Here is a 26412-nt window from a genome sequence, read left to right as displayed (position 1 = left end):
TGCTATAACCAATCTATTGGATCTAATAAGGCTGTAAGTGCGTTATATCTGATTTTCCTTTACATTGTACTTATTGTATGATATTTTCACACGAGATACCATTTCATTTTATATTATTTTTTGGTAATTGTGCATTCTTATTTGATACATAGATTAGATAGATAGATGGAGCCGGTAAAGGGGAGGATGAGACAGTACCTTGACAACAATAATCTTACCATCTCTAAGTCTTCCATGAGCATAACAAAAATTTTGGCAACAGATAAGAAGCTATATTAGGTGTCATTGGCAAAACCATTTTGAACAATTAGAATCTAGGTAAAATTGTTTTAATGAGTTGAAAGTGAATTCATGCATAATCATGCGAATCATTAAATTAAATCATATCCATTTGTTGTTCATTTGAATAGTTGAGTTCTTTTAGTAGAGATTTTTGTCCAGAAAGCACTTGGCTAAGAAATCAGAAATATCAACGAGAGGCAGAGCTGAGAGGCAAGATTCCAACAAACCCTCCAATTTTTATAATACAGACTGAATATTCAAAGTCAAAAGTACTTCCCTTACGAAAGGTGAAGAGGATGAAGGAAAAAGCCAATAAATCTTCTCTAATTCTCTTAATGTCTTAGAAGGTCTATAGTTATTCAAGTTATCTGCAACAAGCCTTTCAGGCAAAGGTGTTTCTTTTTGTTAAGAATCTAGCTCCACTTATTAGAATAATACCCCTGTTTCTAGCAACTCATAAACAAATATCACTAAGAATAACAACACAACTAATGAAAAGAGGGTGGGATGGAAGAAAAAGAAGAGCTTTAACCATAAGAACTGATCCCAATTCTTTCTCTGAAATTGTAGAAAGGGAAAGCCAAAGAAAAAAAGGCTGGCATACTTCGGGTGTGCTTGATTGCCAGATGAAATTTATGTGTGAACTTGAACTCTGACAAGAAAGAGCATGTAGGCAGCTAAATAGTGTTGTATTCCATTCTTTCTAGTCTTAACTATGTTATAATTTACTACTTAGTAGAGTGGGCAGCTCAATATTTTTTTTTCTATCACTGATATGAGTTATTTGAGTTATATCTCTTGGATTTGTCTCAATAGGGGGTTTTATCAATGTCCAACCGTTTGTTTTCAAGTGCTAACTGATATGTCTTAGTTATCCTTGTTATACCTGCTTGACATAGAACTGAGTCATGTTTTACTTCTTTTTAGATATACAGTTTAAAAGTGATATATTCTCTCAACCATAGAAGTTGTTCTCTAAGGCATGTCTTATATTTTCTTTGCTTTTCTATGTGTTTTAGTTTTTTTTAAAACTAGAGGCAAAATCTATTGTACTTCATTTATTGGATTTTAGTACCATCTCTTATTATTTTACACTCTCTTTACTGACTAAGAAAAAAGTAGTGCTTATCTTTTGTTTTCATGATCATTGACTAAGAATTTTTCTTATAAGGAAAATACTTGTTGAATTTGTTGTTTTTGTGCTTAATTGTCTTAAAAAAATTTAATTGTGTATGGAAAGGTAAGCATATCATATTGGAGACAAATGCCAGTGTGTTATGGGTTCTATCTATTTTTATACCACATTGTAGTTTATTTTGTTATTATCTATTAAAGTTGTATGGGATGGGTTGTAGTTTATTTGGTTATTATCATTTAATGTTGTATATGATTCATTACTGAATTCATAACTAGGCCAAATGGGAATTTTCTAAATTTGAAATAATTTCAATTGAGACTAATGTACTATACTAGACTCCTAAGTTGATTTCGAAAATGTACTCGATGCAGAATAAATAATTTGTAATTTGTATTTGGTTTTAGATTTATTCTTTGTGACTGTTTTATAAAAATTATTTTCTTTTATAGTTATTATTGGTGCTACTAGGCTGCAACTTTATGGATTGGTAGATATAGATTTTTGTTCTTTGTATTTTGTTGTTAATGATATGCTGGTTTAATTAGTGTGACTGTATGTACTATTGAATCCTTGAGTCATCTTTAATTTGCAGGATAGTGCAATATAACTCTTTTTTCTTGAGAAAATGGAAAGTAATTGGATAGAGAACCAGTCACTCTTAACGGGTCAAGCTCCCTTACAGGGTAGTAATATGCATGTTTCAGATGCACGTAATGTATTTATCGGAAGAGAACAAAGGGAGCAGATTATACTGAGCAAATATTGCCATTCCTCATGACTCCACCACTGGAAATGAGAGCCCCACCACCCCTCATGACTCCACCTCAGATGGTCTGTTCAGTTTCCTCCTGTTAGCATCTAGAGTAGTATGAGAAGCATTAGCACATGACCTAACTATTTAATCTATTTTATAGCTCAAGCATGCAGCAGCATCCAGCACCCCAATTAGGTTCTAGGGAACTGATGGAGTTGAAGCACTTGGAACCTTAAAATACCCACTAATCAATGATACATCTTGGATTAGTTCAAGACACTTCAACACTCTCTCCTGCAAAACCAAACATTAAAGACCCACTTAATGAAATTGTTCAGATTGCTAAAAAATGGAAATAATTGCAATTTGCAAAAGCAATAAACACTTTTTTTGAACATGTAATGAAAAGTGACCAGTGTGCTCCACCACCTACTTTATCTTTTTAACATGTAAGAAACAAGATACAACCTTATCAATGTCCACTGTTTTGTTTTCTGAGTATACAGATATAGCCACTGCTGCTTCAACCTCTGATGGTCTAAAATCTAAGAAGTCAATCCCTGCATTTAATTCCCACCAAAACCTATTTGGAATCCCCGATCTCATATTAAATACCCATATAACCAAAACCATCAATTCCAAAAGAAAAACAATTTTTAGTAAGCTCTTAGTTAAGTAGAATGGTTCTCCAAATAATACAATGTAAGATCGATATGGTTCTTCACCTGTAAATCTAGGGGCAGAGGCACTTCTTTCTCACCCATTTTGGATGCCAAAGATAAACAAGCCACAGCCAACAACTACATCATCCAAGATTTCCCTATCTACAACAAATAACAAAGATTAGGTTAATAATATTGAACTTACAGGAAGTTCATAGGCTGAAACGAACCGATCCAAGTAATTTATTGATACATAAGCACTCAGAGGTCCAAAGCTGTAATAGGCACGAACCTGTTTAAGACCAAAATAATAACATTAGTGATCTTTGAAAAGGACAAATCAAATTCAGTCTAAAAACAATAAATCGAAAAACAGAAAAATTCCTCCAAGAGGATAAAAGATGTGGAAGAATTAATGACAATAACCACTCATAGCAACCATGCTAAGCCATCCTTTATGCGTACAATATGTAAACAGAATAGATATTTTAAATTTAAAAATATAGAGTGAAATACACCTCATGCTCGTCCACCAATAACAAAACCAAGATAGTAAATAAATTAAACTAAAAGGATCATTCACACTTCAAATTCTTTGTTCCTCCCAATTTACATCCGGACAACGCCAACATTAGGTCTAAATTAAGATCAAATCAAATACATGATAAATGTACTAAGGAAAAGCAAAATAAAAAACTCTAAATAGACTAAATAACTATCCTTATATTCATAGCCATTCACATGCATTTTTTCTATTTTGACTGCCAGTAGCCCCTTGAATTCAACATTCTCCTCTTTCATCTTCATCTTCCGTTCACCTTCACTGTCGAAATTATCGTTGTTATCAATTATTAAAACTGAATTTCTTTGAGAATCATGACTCTACCCAAATTATCGTTGTCATCAACGAAGATTGGGTTTTGAAGAGAGCCACCGACTCTATCCAAACTGTCGTTGTCATCAACTAAGATTGGGTTTTGAGGAGAGTCACCGACTCTACCCAAAATAAAACCTGCTGCATTTGATGGAGTATTCGAAGGAGAGGCATCCTGCCACCTCTTGTAGTCAACCAAGAGTTGCTTGAGAGTACTTTTCTTCTTCTTTCCCCCTGTTACTGGACAACGAATACCATTCACTCCGGCCATTCTTCGATCAATCAAACCTACAAAGATAAACTATTAAACGACTAGTAAAGATTTGTAAAATGGAACAAAGATCCTGCCATTTATTATGAAAGAGATCTGCAGTGGTGGCGGGAACCATGATCCCCTTGGCGGAACCATGATCCCCTCTCACTCTCTATAATCCAGATAATGGGTAGTCGGCAGTTCGATTGTTATACTTATGCTCTTTCTATAAGTTTCCTTTTCCCATTCCTTATCTCCCTCGCCTCATAGAATCCCAATCCTCTCCAACGACATGGAATAAGTTTTCTTTCCGTGAATTTGAACGTGGCATAAAAAGAAGATAGTTGGAGAGGATCCAAACTCCTCCTCTCTCTTCTCTCTCTTCTCTCCTTATAATCCCATGATACAAAACGTGGTATAAGAAGAAGCTATTACTTGGAGAGAAATCCTCGTTGGAGAGGATCTTCTCTCTCTTCTCTCTCTATACTCCCATTCTTATTACAGTTTACCCCAAAAAAAAAAAATCCTATTACAGAATTGGCATTTCCTAATATAAATCTGCAATTTTGGTTAATAAATTCTTGGGTAGCTTTGCTGCCCTCCCTTGATCAATATATATATATATATATATATATAAATCTGTAAAGGGGTATCCCCTATGTGCCTTTTTTTTTTGTGAAACCTATGTCCTTATTTCCTTAGTTTAATATACGTTTCTCTTTTGATCCGGTTCTTATACTTATTTTATACTAAATATATAGTATGCTATATATTATACCATAATATAGTAGTATTATAAAATCTATATTAATACTAGTAAGATATATATTATAATATAGTAGCATTATACTGTATTGATATACTATAATATGTTAGTATTATTGTAATTTAATATATTGGTACCCAAATTTGGTTCAGTTTGATTCCATTTATCGGTTCGTATGTTGGATCCTGAAAGTAATCAAGTCCAGCCTAGGTTCTATTCCTTAGTTCCGTAGTATAACCAAATTCTATTCGGTTCCGTTCATTCAGATTATTCGGTCCAGATCCGGTCTCGGTTTTCGATTCCGGTTCCAAATTGACACCCTTATGCACAACCACCCTAGGTTAGCGATCACAATAAGATGGTTCAATCCAATTTCAGTAACATTTGGTTGTACTAATTTCTCATTACTCAGCGGTGGCAATTGGTTCATTCTTCTAATTTCTTCCATAAGATTACTCAGAAAAAAGATCATCTGTTATTTTTACCTAACAGTTAGGGTTGTCAATTGGTCGGTTCGGTCCAATTTCGGTCGTGTTTAACCAATATTGGTCTAATATTTATCCAAACACAAATAAATCTAATAGACAAGTTTGGTTCAATTCAGTCTTTATCGGGTTTTCTTAACATTCTCTAGTCGGTCCAATGATTGGTTAATTACATATGGGCTAGGCCAATAATTCTTAGATCTCAATTGCACTTGAACCTGACTGTGTAAATCGGTCTGAAACCAGGTATTCAGACTGAATCAGTTTTAAAAATCGATATTCAAACCGAACCTGTTCGATTTGGATTCAGTTATGATATTTGATTTTCAGAACTAATTCGGTTCTCAGTTCGATTCCATATCACGTAAACTATAAGCCCAACTGAACTGAACCGAATATTTGGTTTTGGACCGATTTACACCCTTAGGTTCAAGTGCAATTGAGATCTCAGAATTATTGGCCGAGCCCATATGTAATAAACCAATTATTGGACTGATTATTCGGTTTCGGTGCTTGTACTCAATTCATATCCTATAATATATTAGTATTACAAAATATTTATTATTTTAATATACAATATATAGTATACTATATTATACTATAATATTATTTTTTGGATAATAATATTTTTAGATTGTTAATAGTTTAGTTTTGGTTTTTCAGATATACACATTTCAATTCGTCTGATTTTCTTTGCTACTTGTTTTATAAAAGTCCAGATAGATAAAGATTTGGTTTGATCTGATTGTTTTTCGATCGATTGATTGGTGGTTGTAAGGGTTGTCCAAAATCATTGAAGTAACTTGTCGAGTCTTGTTAGGTCTAGTTTTGGGTCAGTTTCACAAGTTCCGGTGTGAGAATGAGTGAGTCCAAAACACGATCCAATAAGGGTTCACTGCTTTCGGTTTTGTCAAACCCTGCCCCTGACTGACTAGAATCTTGACAGAAGGACAGGACCTTCAGACATGGCATCCAAGCACACTGTGGAGTATCACTCCAGTGATTGAGATTGATGAAGAAACCCTGTTCAAGTCTTCCTACATACCTGTCAGAAGATGGACAGCTGACCCCTGCAACTGCACAGCTCATAGCATAATGTACTGCCTGGACTCCAGGTATTCTCTCTCCTCTTCACATCTGTGGGACCCACCCCTGGAAATGGTTGTAAAAGGCCCTAAAAGGCATGTGGGTAAAAGGCCCTAACCTTGGGTCAAACCCCTGTGCAAGCCCACGGAGTTTCAGCCTTGCTGAATTCTCTAGGTGATGTCTGCATCACCCAGAGACATCGCCCAGAGTGCAAAACAGCATTATTTTAATGATTTGATTTGTGGGGACCACCCATATTGGACATGGGCACCCTCCATAGGTTGAGGGGAGTCTGAGGGACCACCTCATACCCCTGGATCACTGTAGACCCCACCAGTGTGCACAGAATGGCCGAGAATGCAGTCAAAAATGCATTCTGGAAATGGGCCTTAGCAACCAAACAAGCCTTAGTTAGGCTGGGCCTATAAATAGGTGAACCTCAGCTCATTTTAGAGCTCTTGGTACTGTTCAAATCGTGGGAGAGAAAAGAAGAAAGAAAAGAAAGAAAAGAGAGAAAAGAGAGGAAGAAGAAGAAGAAAGAGAAGAACGAAGAGAGGGGAGGCAACCTTGCATCCAAAGCCTGGATTCGAGCAGCCATAAACCTGTGCAGGTATAAAATTTAACCTCTAACCTGTTGTTCATGTACTGCTGCTGTTCCCTATTTGATTCCTTGGTATTTTGATGAGTTTCTGACCTCTGGCAGCCCAGAACAGCTGGGAACTGCCAGGTACTACCTCAGATCTTCCATGCAAACATGATGCATGGAAGATCTGAGTGTTTTACATTGATGTTCATACCTGTTTTGCTAATCTGAGAACCGAAACCTGGCGGTGCATGGCTGCACTGCCCAGTTACACTGATAGCTGGCTATTTGGAGCCCTGAATCCTTGTCCTTACTGCATGGGACCAAACCCTAAGTGGTAGCAGACTTGAATCAGTGTATTATACCTGTAATCAACCTTGCATGTGACTGAAACCAAGTCTGGGAAGTTGGAGAAATCGTGGTTACTATTCATTGAGCTGTCTAGGTAGCCTCTGGCAGCCAAGTGGTGGGCCCAGTTGAAAACCCACTTGGACCAGAGTGAAGATCACCCCTGGGGTACATGATACCCTAACATGCATGAGGGAAAGGTTTGGTCACTGCCCATGGTCAGCAACCTTGGAAACTCAGCCAGATTTCATTTTTGAAATCTCTGGGCGATGCAGACATCACCCAGAGACATCGCCCAGTGAATGAAATGTTGCTGTTTTGATGCTCTGACTTGAGGGACCTCACCCATTGACCATGTAATTATGTGGGAAGGTGGAAAATGACCTAAATGCCCTTTCCCTATATCTGTTCATATGAATAAATGCTTGGGAACCTAAGTGGGTCTCGTAGGACTTGGAAACCCTGCCTATGATGGTCCTACAGCATTGCCAAGTTGAGGACAGCCCTGTAAGCCTATTGTAACTTAGGGTCAGGTACCAATACTATAAATGACCATTTTGCCCCTAGGCCACCATCTCTAGATGATGCACCGGGACATAGGCCTAAGGCCCAGTGCAAGGCCAAGAGAATTCCAAGTGAAGACCAATTACACACTAAGTCAACCCAGTGAGTTTAGATCAACCCTAGGACCTTAAAAAATAGGTGGAAATATTAAAATGATGAATTCTGATTTATACCTAGGATTTGATCTCGCGCTCGAGGCCTACAACCAGACTACAGCCGGAACTGAATTTGCAACTGAGTTCTTAGAACCAGACCCAGGTGAGTGAAGTATTATCATATATGAATGTGTAACTATATTTCTATGCCGGCAACTAAAATTCTTAAATTATTAATGCTGTGTTATTTAAATTCTGTTCAATTACTCAAATTACTACACATTGATTGGCTGTTGATCAACACTGTGATTCTTATCTGATGGTTGTGAATGTTAGATTAGATGTCGTAGTCGGCTTGAAAATGAGGCCGGTGGTAGCCCGTAGTATGGGATACGGTTGACACCGTCCAACTCATACGATGCCTTATAGACATGGGGCTAGAGTTACATCACCCGTTCTACGCACCCTTGCCAATAGGGGTTAAGGTGTTGGATAACTGTAAGGACTACCATAAAACCCTAGAGGCGTTTATGCCGGGAAGCCTCAGCACAGCTGGGATGCCCCAGGGCAGATTTGCCGGGAAGCCTCGGGCTATAAGCTTGGGAAGCACCGAAAGGTGAATTTTTGGCGGAATGCCACATGTGATGATTATGCACCGGTTTGGGTGGAATTATATTGAGTCGGTTACCTCACAGGAGTTAATCCAAAGGGCCGGTCGGGCTGACCTGGGTAGGGAGATGCTGGAGCCGACTGGTCCTCTCCGACAACTCAATGGGTGTATCGCGGGAAGGGGTAACCAAGCCCACACCAGGGATACATGTATTGGGGATTGTAGTAGCACTAACCTGACTTAGCTATATTGTTAGGTGGCTAATAATTAATCTGGACTTGCATATCATGTAGGATCATGTGGATTGTGGTTGCATATGCATGCATGATGATATGTTTTGCTCACGAGCTCGGTGGGGCTCACACTCTGTTATATATGTTTTTCTTCTAGATGATTTTGCAGGTGGATGCCGCTGTGGCATGGAGGCTCTTTACGAGGAGGAGTGCCCAAGTTATTATGATGATATTGGTGTAGACCCCAACGGAGGTCGTGCCGATGATGCGTGCATTCCCGGTGGTCATTGATGAAGACCGTTGAGGAGTGTACTTGATGTTTTTTGTGTTGGGGACTCCTTTTTGTTTTTTTGATAGGAGTTTATCCCCGTTCTTGGTGCTGTCTTAGTTTTTACTTCCCTTTTTGGGGTTGAGTTATCTCACCCTGTATGTATAAATGTATGTATTTCCTTTTGGCTTTGTCACCTTTATCTTTCAGTCGTGGGTTGTATCTGGGAGGGAATGTTTCAAACTCTTTTATGCATATATATATCACCGTCCTTCCCGTATCGCTACACTTTCTCTTTTGTTATTATAATTGTAGTTTATCTGTAGCACTCTGATCTTGCTTATGGTAAAGTGATGAATGTGGGACCGTGAATGTAATAACTGCTTCTAGATCCGTGGGGTTTGACAGATTGTCGTTATGCAATTTGGGTCACCTACCTAATCCTCCCAGGGGGTGGTTTGGGGTGTGACAAAGCTTGGTATCAGAGCGTGAGGCTCTTCTTACATTCACGGGATGCAATCTAGGTCTAATAAGTTACCAACATTAAAACATGTAAACAAGTAAAAGCTATAGGGGAGGTAGAAGTAATTAAAAGACAAATATGCAATATTTCCATTAATTTAAAGACAACTATGGGCGAGCCACTACATAAGCTTTGACTGACAGTACTACATTCAATATTTACATCAGCTGACAAAAACAAAAAAAAAACTACATACATTTTAAACAAAACAAAAAAAAAGAGATGATGTAAGTCTGGACCACGTAACAGGAAGCCAAAGGCTGGCTGAAAGAACTACTCTGGTGGAGGCAAGTCGCTCGGTGGAGGATAAGGCTAGCAAGAGTCAACACGGTAGAACCTATCCCAAAAGTCCAGGCGTTGTTCTACAGATCCCACTCTGCTTTCCAAAGATGTGAAGCCCTGGTCCATCCTAGTTGACATGTCAGAAAGCTAAGTGCTGAGACCCAGGAACTGTGACATCACCTGAGCCCACTCCGATGGCTCCGGCACATGCGAGCTAGTAGCACCCATCGCCTCATAAGCAGGCAAATCCGTGAACTGAGTACCAATGCCCTCGAAGTCGCCCTGCTCCTCACCCTGAATGTCACCCTGCATCTCTCCTAGTCCCTCATCTCCTAGCTCCTCATCATCTTGCCCCTCCATCTGCTCCTCCTCCTGTGGATCACCCCCTGACACTTTCATCTTCAAAATTGAGGTCTTGACAATGGAACTGGATCTATCCCTCTCCACATACTCGCCCGCCAAAGGAACCTCGAAGTGTCGAAAGACTAAGGTAAGGAACTTCCCATATGGAAGGTTCCCATCAGAGGGGCTTTGTGCATGATATAACATAACCTAAAGCAGCAAGTATGGGAGGTTTATCACTGGGCCTCCTCTGCCCGCTCCCAATAGGCAGTAAGTAATATAAGCCCTCAGCATAGAAATGCTACCCCTGTTTCCGCCCTTAGGGTAGATGTTGTAGGTCACACACCTACTAATGATGCAAGCACTAGGCTTGTAGAAAACCTCTGACTTGGGTGTGCTCTCAGACCCAGTCAATGCCTTGAAGACCCTTCTCCTGGTCTCCAAAGAAAACATCTCTGAAATATCAACCCGAGGTTTGTAATAGCACCTCTCCCCAGTGTTGGGCATCCCCAGAATCCCTGCTAGTGAGGCAGTGGTCAACCTAATATCCACTCCCTTCACTCTGCTCACTAGTCCAAACTCTTGTGCCCCAGATGGCACTAAATTACAATAGAAGTATCGAACCAAGTTGGGATAACAAGGTTCTGTGGGTGTCAACATAGAGGCCCAACCCAAAGTGTTGAACCTAGTAAACAGACTGTACTAATGGAAGTCATCCACCTGTACTACCCGACCATTGACTATCTTGAGGGACCTAAACTTGTCCCACTCCTTGAAATGTTCATACCTAGAGAAGAGAAATCGATCAAACTCGGGCTCCTCCGATGAAGAATCGTCCCTTGGTGAAGAAGGTGGCCCCGTAGAGGAGGAAGAATGTTTGCTTTCAGATCGTAACCTCTTGCGGGCCACGGACTTCCTAGCCGTACGATGACTTGTAGACATTAGGCTACAAAGAAGGAAGAAAAGGAGTGGTTAGGGCAAAGGAAATTGCTAAAACCCTAGCTAGAACAAGAAGAAAACACGAAAAGATCTAAAGTACTAAAAATAACCAAGAAATCTTACCTAAGCTTGTGTGGATTCGCAAAATATCCAAAGAAATGTGAGGATTTGGTGTGCAAAAGGTCACACTACCCTCCAAAGAGCTGCCCTAGGTGTTTAGAGAGGTTTAGGAAAAGAATGGAATAAAATGGGCCCCTCTCGGACGGTTATACCTGCGCCCCGATTCTCTGGGCGATGGCACTGAGCGATGCATCCAACGCCTAGAGACATCGTCCAGTGATTATATTTCTGCTATTTTTGTGTTTTAACACATGGAAACTTTAGTATTACCTAAGATAACTTCAATAAACATGGAAATATGAATTTTCACAAAATAATCATAATGGGAAAGAAAAGAAAAAATAAATAAATAATATATATAACAATTAATTAAATAAACACCATTGTAGCAAATAATCTAGCTAGGGGAATACGACTCCTACTTAGGAATTTTTAGTAAAACACATGGAAATGGTAATTCCTTACTTTTGTGTTTAATTCAAGTATCTAATAATAGATAAATATATATATATATATATAAGAAATAATGTATGTGTAAATAATTAAGACTATGTGCTTGATACTGTGATGTATAAACTGAGTGGTATGATGCTATGCAAATCCGAACATAGATATGTAGGTATGTTGTAATACATATTTACGACGTGTAGTGAGCATAGATTTTACCATACCCACAGCCTAGGTTAGCCAAGATTAGGATCTAATAGGTTGTTTAGTCAATCTGAGCTTTTAGACGCTAAGGTACCTCGAGCCAACCCAATTATATTTTCATTGATTTTAGTTATTTAAGTTCCAGTAGACATGTACTTAATTCTTTTAATTAAGTATAACCTAATGCTTAGAACCTTTTTAGTTTTTTTTATGACAAGACCCATTACCTCAGCCAAGGCTGGAGACCCCAACATCATGATCTATATTAGACAGTTATGAGAGAGACTAAGATGGATACGACTAGTACTACCCCGAGCTGAGAATCGGTTGGACTTTTATCTAGCCCTTGCTGCTATTAGTGGACCAAGGGAACGAGATTTCTATCTATCCTTAGCCGAGGAAGTTAGAGCTGACATAGAGTACCTGCTTGCGATGGAATTTATGACCGGAAGGAAACTGGAATTACTTGCCTGTTAGACCAGGTAAATAATTAAAAGACTTTTATTCAAAAATTTGAAGTCTCTCATATAGTGTCATGCATAGCTTATCAATATATAAAATGTTTAAGAAACATAACACAATAAATGAAAGAAACACCTCATAACAAACAAAGAAAACATATCTAACAATATCCCTTACTGGTGCGACTTATGAAATTCAATGGGACTATGGACTAGGTTTGTACATACACTTCCTAGGAGTTAAATTGTTGACCCCGATGAACAATATTAGAATATTGAACATGCTCCTCTTTTTAGAGAAGCAACAATGGTCAACACAAGAAAAGGCTCACGTGGTGGTCGTAAGGGAAAACAACCTTGTGTTATACCGGAGGTTGAATTGCCAAATGGGACTGAGGCTCAAAATTCTGAAGCATTGGTTGCTTCGTCAGAGGCACTAGCGGCTGCACAGGCCACTGCTGCGGCACCTTAGCCGAATGTGGCAGCCGACGATGTAACTACATTCATGACCACTATGATGCGGACCATGCAACAACAACAAGAATTGCTTGGTCAGATGTCTACGCAGTTTGTAACCATGATGCATGAGTGTGCGGCACCACCACCACCCAACCGGCCCGTATTATTTCCACCACCTGTGCCTCAACACTTAGCAGAAAACTCTACCGCCAAGGTCATGGAGAGATTCAAGAAACTCCAACCGCCTGCGTTTTCCAAAATAACTTTCAAGGCAATGTAGCCAGAATGGTGGATTAGCGCCCTAAAGAAGGCATTTGAAGTGCTCAAGTGCACGGATGCACAGAAGCTGATATGTGCGGGTTATCAGTTACAAAATGAAGCTGAAGCTTGGTGGAAGGCTACTAAGTCAAATTTGGAAGCCACTCACCCGAATCCCACATGGGAGCAATTTAAAGTAGTTTTCTTCAAGAACTACTTCCCAGAGAGCTTCAGGGACAGGAAGGAAGCTGAGTTCACCGCACTGGTGCAAGGGACCAAGTCGGTGTTGGATTATCAACAGCCATTTGAAGACCTGTTCCATTTTGCTCCAGAGCACCTGAAAGAGGAAGTTAGTAAGGTAAAGAAGTTTGAGAAAGGGCTCAAAACTAAAATTGGATCAATATTGTCAATTATGGACATCCGGGACTATGCTCAGATGGTCGACAAGGCGAAGACGATAGAAGATAGGTTTAAAGAGAAAGAGAAGGCTACGACGTCGCATGGGTTGAACAAAAGGCCAAATAACTTTCAAACTTTTGGATGGCCAAATAAAGCTTATCGAGGAACAAGTTCAAGCCCTAATCCGACTCCGTATCGTAGGCCAAATATGGGCTAGAATCCTTTCCGCCCCACTTTCAATCGACCTACTCAATCGACTACGAGTCAAGCGACAACAGCAGCTTCGCTAGCCCGACCAGCAACAAGTCAAGTAAGCCAAGCCTCAACACCTACTGTTATACCCTATAAGTTCTAGGTGTGCAATAAGGAAGGGTACATGGCTAAGGAATGTAGATCGCGTGGGTATAGCAACAACTCCCCGAATCAGCCCTACACTAGACCCTTTTAGCCATGGGACAATCAGACGCGAGGAAAGGTGTTTGCGATGACGAATGAAGAAGCTGAGGCAAACCCCGATGTATTGACAGGTAAGATTGCTGAACACTACTAAATTATAGGGAATAACAGTTTACTTCATGTGACCTAAATTATATACGAACCCTAGGTACCCTGAGTGTCTCAACCATACCTGCACGAGTATTATTTGACTCGGGCGCATCCCACTCTTTTGTTTCTACCACTTTTGCGAGTAGGATGAAAGATCAACCGAGAGACATCGGGCATGAGTTAGTAGTCAGCACACCGGCGGGTAGTGTCGTGAGTTTAAAAGAAGTATATGATCCCTGCTAGATTAAGATTTGTGGGAAGAATCTAACCGCACGATTGATAAAGTTTGATATGAAGGACTTTGACGTGATACTAGGCATGGATTGGTTGTCCGCCTACGGCGCAAACGTCATGTGTGCGGAGAAGAAGATAGTTTTTAAGTTGGAAGATGGGTCAATTCTCACTTATCAAAATAAACCAAGAAGGAAACCCAGGAAGATAACCTTATCTACCCTCCAGGCACGAAGGTTGTTAGACGAAGGATGCCAAGGCTTTTTGGCCACTGTGATAGACATGGACGCAAGGATAAATCCTTTGGAGGAACTTGATGGCGTCAGAGAATTTCCTGATGTTTTTTCAGAAGATCTGACACAATTACCACCTGACCGCGACATAGAGTTTGTGATTGATCTAGTTCCTGGTGCAGCACCGGTATCCAAGGCACCATATTGGATGGCGCCAATCGAACTGAAGGAGTTGCAGGTCCAACTTCAAGATCTGCTGAAGAAGGGATTTATACGACCCAGCGTATCACCCTGGGGAGCACCCATGTTGTTCGTGAAAAAGAAGGATGGTAGTATGCGGCTGTGTATCGACTACCGTGAGCTGAATAAGCTGACCATCAAGAATCGAAATCCGTTGCTGCGCATCGATGACCTATTTGATCAGCTACAGGGAGCAAGAGTTTTCTCCAAGATTGATCTTAGGTCGGGATACCATCAATTGAAGATCAAGAGCGGTGATATACACAAAACGATGTTCTGAACTCGATACGGACATTACCAATTGCTGGTTTTTTTGTTTGAGTTAACCAATGCCCTAGCAGCATTCATGGACATGATGAACAGGGTATTCCTTAATGTGTTGGATAAGTTCGTCATTGTGTTTATTGACGACATTCTGGTGTACTCTAAGAGTGAAGAAGAACACGCTTGCCACCCTACTTTTGTGTTACAGCAGTTGCGGGAACACCAACTTTACGCCAAGTTCAGTAAATGTGAATTCTAGCTTCATCAAATTGGATTCTTGGGATACATCATCACTGAGGACGGCATTAAAGTAGACCCAGGAAAGGTGAAAGCGGTTCTCTCTTGGGAGACTCCGAAAAGTGCCACTAAGATTCGAAGTTTCTTAGGATTGGCCGGATATTACCGACGATTTATTAAGAATTTCTCGTGAATTTTGGCACCCATGACAAAACTTACAAAGAAGGGCACCAAATTTGAATGGAATGAAGCATGCAAGAAAAGTTTTTAGAAATTGAGGAACCGATTGGTAATAGCTCCAGTCTTGACCATTCCGGACGGCACCGGAGGAATGGTAGTATATACTGACACATCCAGGATAGGATTGGGTGGCGTCCTAATGTAGAAAGGTAAAGTGGTCACCTACACCTCCAGATAATTGAAGGAACACGAAAAGAACTACCCTACTCATGATTTAGAATTGGCAGCGGTAGTTTTTGCATTAAAGATATGGCGGCATTACCTATATGGTGAGAAGAGTGAAATCTTCAGCGATCACAAAAGTCTGAAGTATTTCTTCACCCAGAAGAAGCTAAATATGAGACAGAGGCGGTTGTTAGAACTGGTGAAGGATTATGATTGTGATCCAGTACCACCCTGGTAAGGCCAACGTTGTTACAGATGTGTTAAGTAGAAAATCGCAAATAGCATCTCTCGCTTCCTTGGTTGTAAGCGAACAGTTATATGAAGAAGCTCGAAAGTTTGATCTGGAACTCGTGATCGAAGGAACAGCTATACAATTAGCAGTTATGGATCTACAGCCGTTGATACTGGAAGAGGTAATTGCAAAGCAACCATTGGACCCCAAGCTGGCCAAGATTATTTGGGAAGTACAATAAGGAGTCCATAAGGACCCAGATTTTTCATTAGCTCATGATGGTGCATTAAAGTTTCAAGACAGATTGTGCGTGCCTGATGATTATGATGTCCACGACCGAATCCTTAAAGAGGCGCATAGCTCACCCTACACAATCCACCCCGGAAGTACGAAGATGTATAAGGACTTGAAGAAGTATTACTGGTGGATGGGAATGAAAGAAACCATAGCAATATACATGTCCAAGTGCCTCACCTGTCAACAGATAAAAGCAGAGAGACACCGACCATATGGATTATTGCAGCCACTTCCTATACCTGAATGGAAGTGGGAAAGGATTACCATGGATTTCATGACAAATCTGCCCAACACCAGGAAGGGCATGAACGCGATTTGGGTGATTGTAGACGGACTAACAAAGGCAGCTCACTTTATACCAATCAAGATAAGTTACTCAATGGAAAAGCTTGCCCAATTATATATAGAAAATATAGTCCGCTTACATGGCGTGCCTGTAAATATTGTGTCTAACAGAGATCCTTGATTTACCTAAAGGTTTTGGAGGAGTTTACAAAAGGCTTTGGGATCTCAATTGAATCTTAGTACAGCTTTCCATCCGCAGACGGATGGACAATCAGAAAGAACTATCCAGACTCTGGAGGATATGCTCCAAGCCTGTGTTTTGGAAATGAACAACAGTTGGGATGCTCACATACCCTTGGTAGAATTTACCTACAATAATTGTTATCACTCCACCATTGGCATGGCACCATTCGAAGCTCTTTATGGACGGAAATGCCAAACTCTGCTATATTGGGATGAAGTTGGTGAAAGAAAATATCTCGGGCCAAAGATGATACAAGCAACCTGTGACAAGGTGGATGTCATAAGAGAGAAGATCAAGGCAACCTAGTCAAGGCAGAAAAGTTATGCGGATAATCGAAGGAAAGACATTGAATTTGAAGTCGGGGACAAAGTATTCCTCCAAGTGTCTCCAACAAAGGGATTGCTACGTATCATCAAGAAGGGTAAGTTGAACTCGAGATTCATTGGTCCATATGAAATCCTTAACAAAGTGGGACCCATAGCATATCGACTGGCATTACCACCATCTTTGCTAGGCATCCACGATGTTTTCCATGTGTTGATGTTAAGAAAGTACATCAACAACCCGACACATGTATTATCAACTGAACCTGAACAGTTGGACGTGGATATGACCTACAGAGATATTGGACAGAAAGGATCATAACCTCCATAACCGCACAGTCGCCTTTGTAAAATCTCGATGGGGAAACAATCCCATAGAAGAAGTTTCATGGAAGCGTGAAGAAGAAATGAAAGAGAAATATCCTCAACTCTTCGAATTGCAGGGTAAGGTTTGAGCAAATTTTGAGGATGAAATTTTTATAAGGAGACTTGGGTCAAACCCCGTGCAAGCCCGCATCAGTTTCTTCTCCTTTCACTGAATTTCTATGGGCGATCAACCTGGTTTACTATGCGGCGATGCAGACATCACCCAGAGACATCGCCCAGAGTGCAAAACAGCATTATTTTAATGATTTGATTTGTGGGGACCACCCATATTGGACATGGGCACCCTCCATAGGTTGAGGGGAGTCTGAGGGACCACCTCATACCCCTGGATCATTGTGGACCCCACCAGTGTGCCCAGAATGGCTGAGAATGCAATCAAAAATGCATTCTGGAAATGGGCCTTAGCAACCAAACAGGCCTTAGTCAGGCTGGGCCTATAAATAGGTGTACCTCAGCTCATTTTAGAGCTCTTGGCACTGTTCAAATCGAGGGAGAGAAAAGAAGCAAGAAAAGAGAGAAAAGAGAGGAAGAAGAAGAAGAAAGAGAAGAAGGAAGAGAGGGGAGGCAGCCTTGCATCCAAAGCCTGGATTCGAGCAGCCATAGACCTGTGCAGGTATAAAATTTAACCTCTAACCTGCTGTTCATGTACTGCTGCTGTTCCCTACTTGATTCCTTGGTATTTGATGAGTTTCTGACCTCTAGCAGCCCAGAACAGCTGGGAACTGCCAGGTACTACCTCAAATCTGCCATGCAAACATGATCCATGGAAGATCTGAGTGTTTTACATTGATGTTCATACCTATTTTGCTAATCTGAGAACCGACACCTGGTTGTGCATGGCTGCACTGCCCAGTTACACTGATAGCTGGCTGTTTGGAGCCTTGAATCTTTGTCCTAACTGCATGGGACCAAACCCTAAGTGGTAGTAGACTTGAATCAGTGTATTATACCTGTAATCAACCTTGCATGTGACTAAAACCAAGTCTGGGAAGTTGGAGAAATCGTGGTTACTATTCACAGGGCTGTTTGGGTAGCCTTTGGCAGCCAAGTGGTGGGCCCAGTTTAAAATCCACTTGGACCAGAGTGAAGATCACCCCTGGGGTTACATGATACCCTAACATGCATGAGGGAAAGGTTTGGTCACTGCCCATGGTCAGCAACCTTGGAAACTTAGCCAAATTTCATTTTTGAAATCTCTGGGCGATGCAGACATCACCCAAAGACATCGCCCAGTGAATGGAATGTTGCTATTTTGATGCTCTGACTTGGGGGACCTCACCCATTGACCATGTAATTATGTGGGAAGGTGGAAAATGACCTAAATCCCCTTTCCCCATAACTGTCCATATGAATAAATGCTTGGGAACCCAAGTGGATCCCACAGGACTTGGAAACCCTGCCTATGATGGTCCTGCAGCACTGTCAAGTTGAGGACAGCCCTGTATGCCAATTATAACTTAGGGTCAGGTACCAATACTGTAAATGACCATTTTGCTCCTAGGCCACCATCTCTGGATGATGCACCGGGAGATAGGCCTAAGGCCCAATGCAAGGCCCAGAGAATTCCAAGTGAAGACCAATTACACACTGAGTCAACCCAGTGAGTTTAGATCAACCCTAGGACCTTCAAAAACAGGTGGAAATATTAAAATGATAAATTCTGATTTATATCTAGGATTTGATCCTGCGCTCGAGGCCTACAGCCAGACTGCAGCCGAAACTGAATTTGCAACTGAGTTCTTAGAACCAGACCCAGGTGAGTGAAGTATTATCATATATGCATGTGTAACTATATTGCTATGCCGGCAACCAAAATTCTTAAATTATTAATGATGTGTTATTTAAATTCTGTTCAATTACTCAAATTACTACACATTGATTGTCTGTTGATCAACACTGCGATTCTTATTTGATGGTTGTGAATGTTGGATTAGATATCGTAGTCGGCTTGGAAATGAGGCCGGTGGTAGCCCGTAGTATGGGATACGATTGACACCGCCCAACTTATATGATGCTATATAGATATGGGGCTAGAGTTTCATCACCCGTGCTACGCGTCCTTGCCAACAGGGGTTAAGGTGTTGGATAACGTAAGGACTACCGTAAAACCCTAGAGGCATTTACGCTGGGAAGCCTCAAGATACCGGGATGCCCCGGGCGATTTGTCGGGAAGCCTCGGGCTATAAGCTTGGGAAGCACCGAAAGGTGAATTTTTGGCGGAATGCCACATATGATGATTATGCACCGGTTTAGGTGGAATTATATTGAGTCGGTTACCTCACAGGAGTTAATCCAGAGGGTCGGTCGGGCTGACCTGGGTAGGAAGATGCTGGTCCTCTCCGACAACTCAATGGATGTATCGTGGGAAGGGGTAACCAAGCCCACACTAGGGATACATGTATTGGGGATTGTAGTTGCACTAACCTGACTTAGCTGTATTGTTAGGTGGCTAATAATTAATCTGGACTTGCATATCATGTAGGATCATGTGGATTGTGGTTGCATATGCATGCATGATGATATATTTTGCTCACGAGCTTGGTGGGGCTCACACTCTGTTATATATGTTTGTCTTCTAGATGATTATGCAGGTGGATGTCGCTGTGGCATGGAGGCTCATTATGAGGAGGAGAGCCCTGGTTATTATGATGATATTGGTGTGGACCCCAACGGAGGTCATGCCGATGATGCGTGCATTCTCAGTGGTCATTGATGAAGACCGTTGAGGAATGTACTTGATGCTTTTTGTCTTGGGGACTCCTTTTTATTTTTTTGACAGGAGTTTATCCCTGTTCATAGTGTTGTCTTAGTTTTTACTTCCCTTTTTGGGGTTGAGTTATCTCACCCTATATATATAAATGTATGTATTTCCTTTTGGCTTTGTCAGCTTTATCTTTCAGTCATGGGTTGTATGTGGGAGGGAATGTTTCAAACTCTTTTATGTATATATATATATATATATCACCATCCTTCCTGTATCGCTACGCTTTCTCTTTTGTTATTATAATTGTAGTTTATTTGCAGCACTCTGATCTTGCTTATGGTAAAGTGATGAATGTGGGACCGTGAATGTAATAACTGCTTCTAGATCCATGGGGTTTGGCGGATTACCGTTATGCAATTCGGGTCACCTACCTAATCCTCCTAGGGGGTGGTTTGGGGTGTGACAGGTTTGATTTGGGTTTGGGTTTATTTGTCACATGAGCCGATGTGTTGAAAAGGTTTATCGATCAAATGCCTCAACCCGAGTGGATCATACGATGCGTGCTCTGTTATTGTGGTAAACTTTTTAATAAATTAAACACCGATGGATTTGTTAATGCAAACAATGTGACATAGTTTATTGGATTTTTTTCCTGCCACTTGTCACAACCGTCATGCCGATTAGGAGACCTAATCCAAATGTCGATCCAATGATTTTATATTGCATCCTCTATGATTTCATTAAAATAAAACAAGTATTAAAAAACCAATGGATGTTTTTTTTTTTGAGAAAACTGTGGCCTCGTGCTTGCTTCTTCTTTTTTTCCTGCCACTTGTCTCTAGGGGACCTTATCCAAATCCTGACCCAACCTAAATGATCTTATCAAAATGAAAAATGTAATTAGCACCAATGGCCTATTTAGGGGAAACCATTTGACCTATATGATTTTTTTGGCCACTTGTCACATAAATCTACATGTACATAAGGATAACCAATCAAAATGCCCGATTAGAGTGGATCTTACGACGATTCCTTTATTATCCAAGAAAACTAAAAAATACATAATAAACATCAATATTGTTTTTAGGGAAAATTGTTTTTTGGTCACTAGTCACATGCACCAACATGTTGAATAGGGGAACTGATCCAAATGAACCCAAATGGATCCTACGACACTCCCTCCTTTATTTTAAAAAAAAAAAAGGAAAAGCATCAATGACTTATCAACATTTTCCCATATTTTCAACACAATTGTCATTTGCAGTCATGCTATTAGAATATATAACATTAGCCATAAAAAAAATTCAATGAGTCTTGATGGATTCGAACCACCATCTTTTGGGGAATCGCCAAGTGCTCTACCCGTTTGAGCTAAAGACTGACAAATAAGAAAGCAAATGAGAGCAATTTAAGACTACAGGTTACAAGCAAGAGATTTTAGCTACAATCATATGTTTCTTCTTCAACATTTAAGACTTCAACCATTGGGGAAAGAATCACTTGTAACAAAAAAAAAAAAAAATTTAACTACAAAGAAAATTTAAATTCATGCCTTAAGCAATCAAACAGAATCTGTACATCAACTCAATTCCTAAAAAACAAATCTGAAGTGTTATTTGAGTTAGAAAAGATCTGCACCTCCACCAGCATGTGGAGGCCTTGGAATCTTAAATCTCTAAACTAGCTTCTTTTGAACCAATACTCAACTTCATAACCCTCTCTGTAACACTAGATCTTACTTGTTAGCTTGGGATACTAAAACCATCCAGTCAAAATTTTGCATGTACACCACCTCTCTATATCATGCAGTTGTTTCCTACATTCAGGACATTGGATCCACAACAGATAAAGCTTCATGCTCCAACACATTTTTGTATGATATAACTTGATTCTTTGAACTCACAACAGAACTACACTAAGAAAAACAGAGCACCCCAGATCTGTGGATCAGCACTGCTACCATTGCCAATGGAAATAATTGGGTCATCTACACTGGAATGTTGTCCATGGAATATCCATCAAGGTTATACTCGCTTTCAACCGGCCCAACTCCTTGTTGCTGGTAAAAGAAAATATGGGAATAGTTTTTGTTTTTTTTTTGGTAACGAAAATATGGGAATAGTGAGACTGGTGATCAGAGTGTCGTCCAAAAATAAGAAACTATAACTGAAGGTATGGAAAATACACTGCAATTAGGTAGCCATAGAAAACTGACCTGCTGGAGCTCAGATTTGAGGCCTTCCTCTTCCTCTATGGCTGCTCTGATGTTGCAATTGGGAAAAACTACTACTTCATATACCTTCCTTCAATCCTTCTCATTCTTCACCATGGGGTTTAGTTATGTAGGCACATTTCTCCCCAACTCATAGAGGGATCGGTTAGCTGAATACATTCCTGTTGGTATATGTCATGCCATGCCTCTCTCTCTCTCTCTCTCTCCCCTCTTCTCCAATGTCATCTGTATGGAATTTCTCAGCAGCATTTTTGCTGTTGTTACTGTTTCATAGCTCATAAGAAGAATCTTTTACTTATTACAGGCCCGTAAGAAACCTGCATAATCTTGAATTCTGAGGATTTAAGCTTCAATGGGGTCGAAGGGTGTAAAGTTCCAGGAAAAGCTACAACTCCAAACAATGGAGGTATACTCCAAGAGTACAAGTTATAAAAAAAAAATACTAAAGCAGTGCAATCATTAAAATTACATGACATCCATATTTCCTCCTTTTCCCACAAGGTTTTACTTTCCCCTCTTCCCATTTATAATTTCCTTTGTATATCTCAAGAAAACCTTCAAAATTGAAAGCCTTAATTATGAAACCTTTTATGTGAATATAATAATGATTGATAAAACTTATGATGGCTGGAGAAAGGTTTTACTCACTTGTGAAAGAATTTGTTCCTATTAAAAAGTTGGAACATATTGAAGGAGAGGAATCATTGGTCTTTTCAAGAAAAAAATCACTCCAGTGAACTACTGATTTGGAAAGCAGAAAATTCAACTTTTATTTCCTTCTGTAATCAAGGGGATCAATAATGACATTGTGAGGAGGAACTGGGATTACATCAATGTGAATAATTGCTTGGATGATAGGTTCAATTGTATGGTTCTGATTCTACACATATCAATATTGTCTGACCAAGTGACTTCCATATATGGGGCGTGTAATTAATCCTTCCCTCAGTGAAAGGAGAATGATAATAGAACATCCAACTATTGCAAAGGTAAAAAACCAAAAGCTTACAAGTTTTATGTACCTGGCTATATCTAAAGCAAAGTTAACAGCTGTAGATGGACTTAGTGATCCCTTTTCCTTGAGGTACTGGTGAAGATCACCCTGACACAGCATATAAATGTAACTACAATTTAGAAAGCGGGTAATTGAGCAAAAAACTTGGCCCGATTATCTAAAAATTAGCTATAAGGAAAAAAAGGGGAAACTAGAATATCAACTAGAATCAAGAATCAATGTTAACACTCGTAGATACTCAGTGATCAACATCAGCGGCTTCTTATCAGTGACTGCTCCAAGGAATTGGACAATATTGGGGTGGCGCAGCTTCACTAGCAAATTCACCTCATGCCTGAAATCCTGGCTGAATCAACAGAGCATAGAACAACTAAGGAACTTGTACTTTAAAAGCAGATATAAATAAACTAGGAAACATACGCCTGCAAAACCCATTATTATAACAGTCAATCCATTTAATTTAAAATGTGAAATATAAATTAGTTTCAATTTCAATGGAAAATCATTGTTTCTTGGAATTGAATGATTGATGCAGCAATTTTTAATTAAAGCAACTCCATCTCTTCCATGGTGGATAAAAAGGATTAATCCAATAATCTCTCATAGATCCCATTTCAACCTGTTAAAATCAAATGTTCTTGGAGATTTTAACTGTAAACATCTATGGTGTTGCCATATGGCATGAGTATGCCAGGTAAAGCCACTTCCAAGTGGAACAGAAAATTATCTCCGTCTGGTGAATTTGTGGTGTTGATGGCTTTGCTTTACAAAGGAAATAATATTCTCGAAACAAATGAAAAGGAAACGACAGATGAAACATAAATCATGGATATACTAAGCCCTATAGAACCAAAATACTTTAACTTACTCTAGGGAACAGCCGAGGTATACAGAGGATATTACATCACCAATCTATCGTCTGAAAGAGAAGGAAGAATGCGTTTCACAGCTACAAGTGTTCCACGCCAAGAGGCCTTCACAATCTCACCAAAAGACCCCAGATAAAAAAAAAAAAAGGAAAAAAAGACGTCATATGTTAGAGCAAATCTTGTGGGTACAAGAAATATATATATTTCATTCAAAAGCAGATGAAGTCAATATAGAAGCATCACTTATGGCACAAGGAAATCTATTTTCTCATCAATCTTAAGTGAGAAGTATCAATTGTGCAACCATACAAGTCATGCAAGGGTTTGGATTCACAAAAGATCCTGGACTCCAAAAGTTCATCAATTATATTAACAATCACCAGGTTACCATATTCCTTTCAACTATTATTAAAAATTTGGCAAATGGCCTATGCAAAGCTCCGAAACCACCTAGAAGTTACGCGATTATTTCTCTCTCTTTTTTTTTTTCTTTTCTTTTTTTTTTGGGGGGGGGGGGGAGGGGGAGTTACCACAGGAGGATAAACTTGAAGCATCTTAAATATGAACACTAGGGTGTATCCTAGAAGTGAAGTGCTACATAATGCTCAAATTCAAAACGTAGAAGGTCTGCCAACCGAAGGCTTAAAATTAAGTGAAATTACAAGAAAATATTTGTGTAGCCAACCCAAGGTAGTTGGGGACAGTGAACAAGCCTTTGAGTACTTGACTCATTCAAGAAGTACTAATTGGTCAAGTATCTTCTAGGTGAATCTAGTTTGATTAGGAACTTGTGGGTCATGGAATTCTAAAGGGTTATTCAATGTTTGCATGTCTTCAAAAAATCTATACGAAGGGGAACTCATCCTTATTTGTAAGCACAACGGTTAATTGAATGAATTTATGTTTTCCAGTGGATCTGTAGCAGTTTCCCTAGAGATAAATCTCCTTTACCTAGGTGGACCCCCAGGCCCCTTGGCTCTCCCTTCTTGATAGACCCCAAAAGGCAAGTAACTCATATTCCTTTCCTGTTTTCATTCCTTCAAACTATTTCACTTGGTACAGTTCATAGGCCGTGCACCAGAACTTTATTTTCTAGAACATTATTCATACCAGTTCCAGTACGAATCGTTATCCTCTCCCATTACTGCATGGTGCAGTAATGCATTGTGCGGCGGTTGTAGAGGTCATGTGCACCATGTGGGGCCCGCTGTGCCACATGACCTCTGCAGCGCCGCACGATGCAGTACTGCACCATGCAGTAACAGGAGAGGATAAAAATTCGTTCCAATACTCATTTCTGTCTTGCCTGTAGGAACGCCTAACCCATGCTAACATAGAAACAAATCCCATCACATATCAAGGATACAGAAGAAACCAATGAAAATTAATTTGTTAAAAAAAAAAAATACAAAATCCGTACTACAACAGGACATGCACTCAAAATGTGAAGTCTACCAATTACATCCCTTTTAAGCTCCAGATCACCCTTGGAACAAGGGAAAAGATCAGTCAGGGAACATGCTTGATGATAGATGATAATATTGGTAGCACTTACCTCCTTTGTTAATGCACAAGTAGCCAGCATCATTAAACACACCTTATAATACTAAGCCACAAAAATTAAAGCAATTAAATACTTCTAGCCTTTGTCGACAGGCATAGATTGTAGCTCCATAGTTGCATTACTCTTTAGGACCCAAGTAGTCATTCTTGCCTTATCTCAACAGAAGTTCCCCCTCCCCTCATTCCTGATGGCAACAGATTCTCAATGGTGATCAGGGAGGGCTCTCCAAATTGCTCTCAAATCTAGAATCAAAGGAAAATTTTAAGGAAACCATCATTGCAAAGACATTACTTGTTTTCAACAGTACAAGGGCCAACCAAGACAAATCCTATTCACCATATTTGGTAAGCACTAGGTCTCAATTTTCAATTTTCAAAAAAGCAAGCTACATGGACCACTATCAATGATTAATTTACTTCATCAAAAATGTAACAACTAATAATAGTTTTCCAAATTCTGCTTCACACATCAATCTCAAGCAGGGAAATAAAGCCATAACTTTCCAATAATACTTGCATTGGCGAAGTCCAGCTCAAAAGGGTCAATTTCGCAGTCACACTTGTTTGGGAGAGGGGGTGGAACAGGCTTTTGTTCAAAATGGCTGACAGTTTGACCCTGCAGTAGCCATTCTCAGATACAAGGCACTAGGAGTCATTCGGAATGTATAC

The 26412-nt window shown here is 39.9% G+C and overlaps 1 long non-coding RNA gene and 1 pseudogene across 1 annotated transcript; both read right to left on the bottom strand.

Annotated features, from left to right (window-relative positions):
- Positions 1–2215: 2215 nt before the first annotated feature.
- Positions 2216–10166, bottom strand: LOC122655126 (annotated as a pseudogene).
- An 8276-nt stretch (positions 10167–18442) lies between these two features.
- LOC122656289 lies at positions 18443–24308 on the bottom strand. The gene is made up of 3 exons (XR_006332075.1): positions 24215–24308; positions 23538–23657; positions 18443–18455 (listed from the first exon to the last, which is right to left on the bottom strand). It is a non-coding gene; the product is annotated as an uncharacterized LOC122656289 (long non-coding RNA).
- Positions 24309–26412: the final 2104 nt, after the last annotated feature.

The sequence above is a fragment of the Telopea speciosissima genome, chromosome 3, assembly GCF_018873765.1.
Source record: "Telopea speciosissima isolate NSW1024214 ecotype Mountain lineage chromosome 3, Tspe_v1, whole genome shotgun sequence".
Classification (NCBI taxonomy): domain Eukaryota; kingdom Viridiplantae; phylum Streptophyta; class Magnoliopsida; order Proteales; family Proteaceae; genus Telopea; species Telopea speciosissima.
The sequence above is the reverse complement of the archived record's forward strand: the minus strand, read 5'-3'. Positions and strand labels throughout refer to the sequence as shown.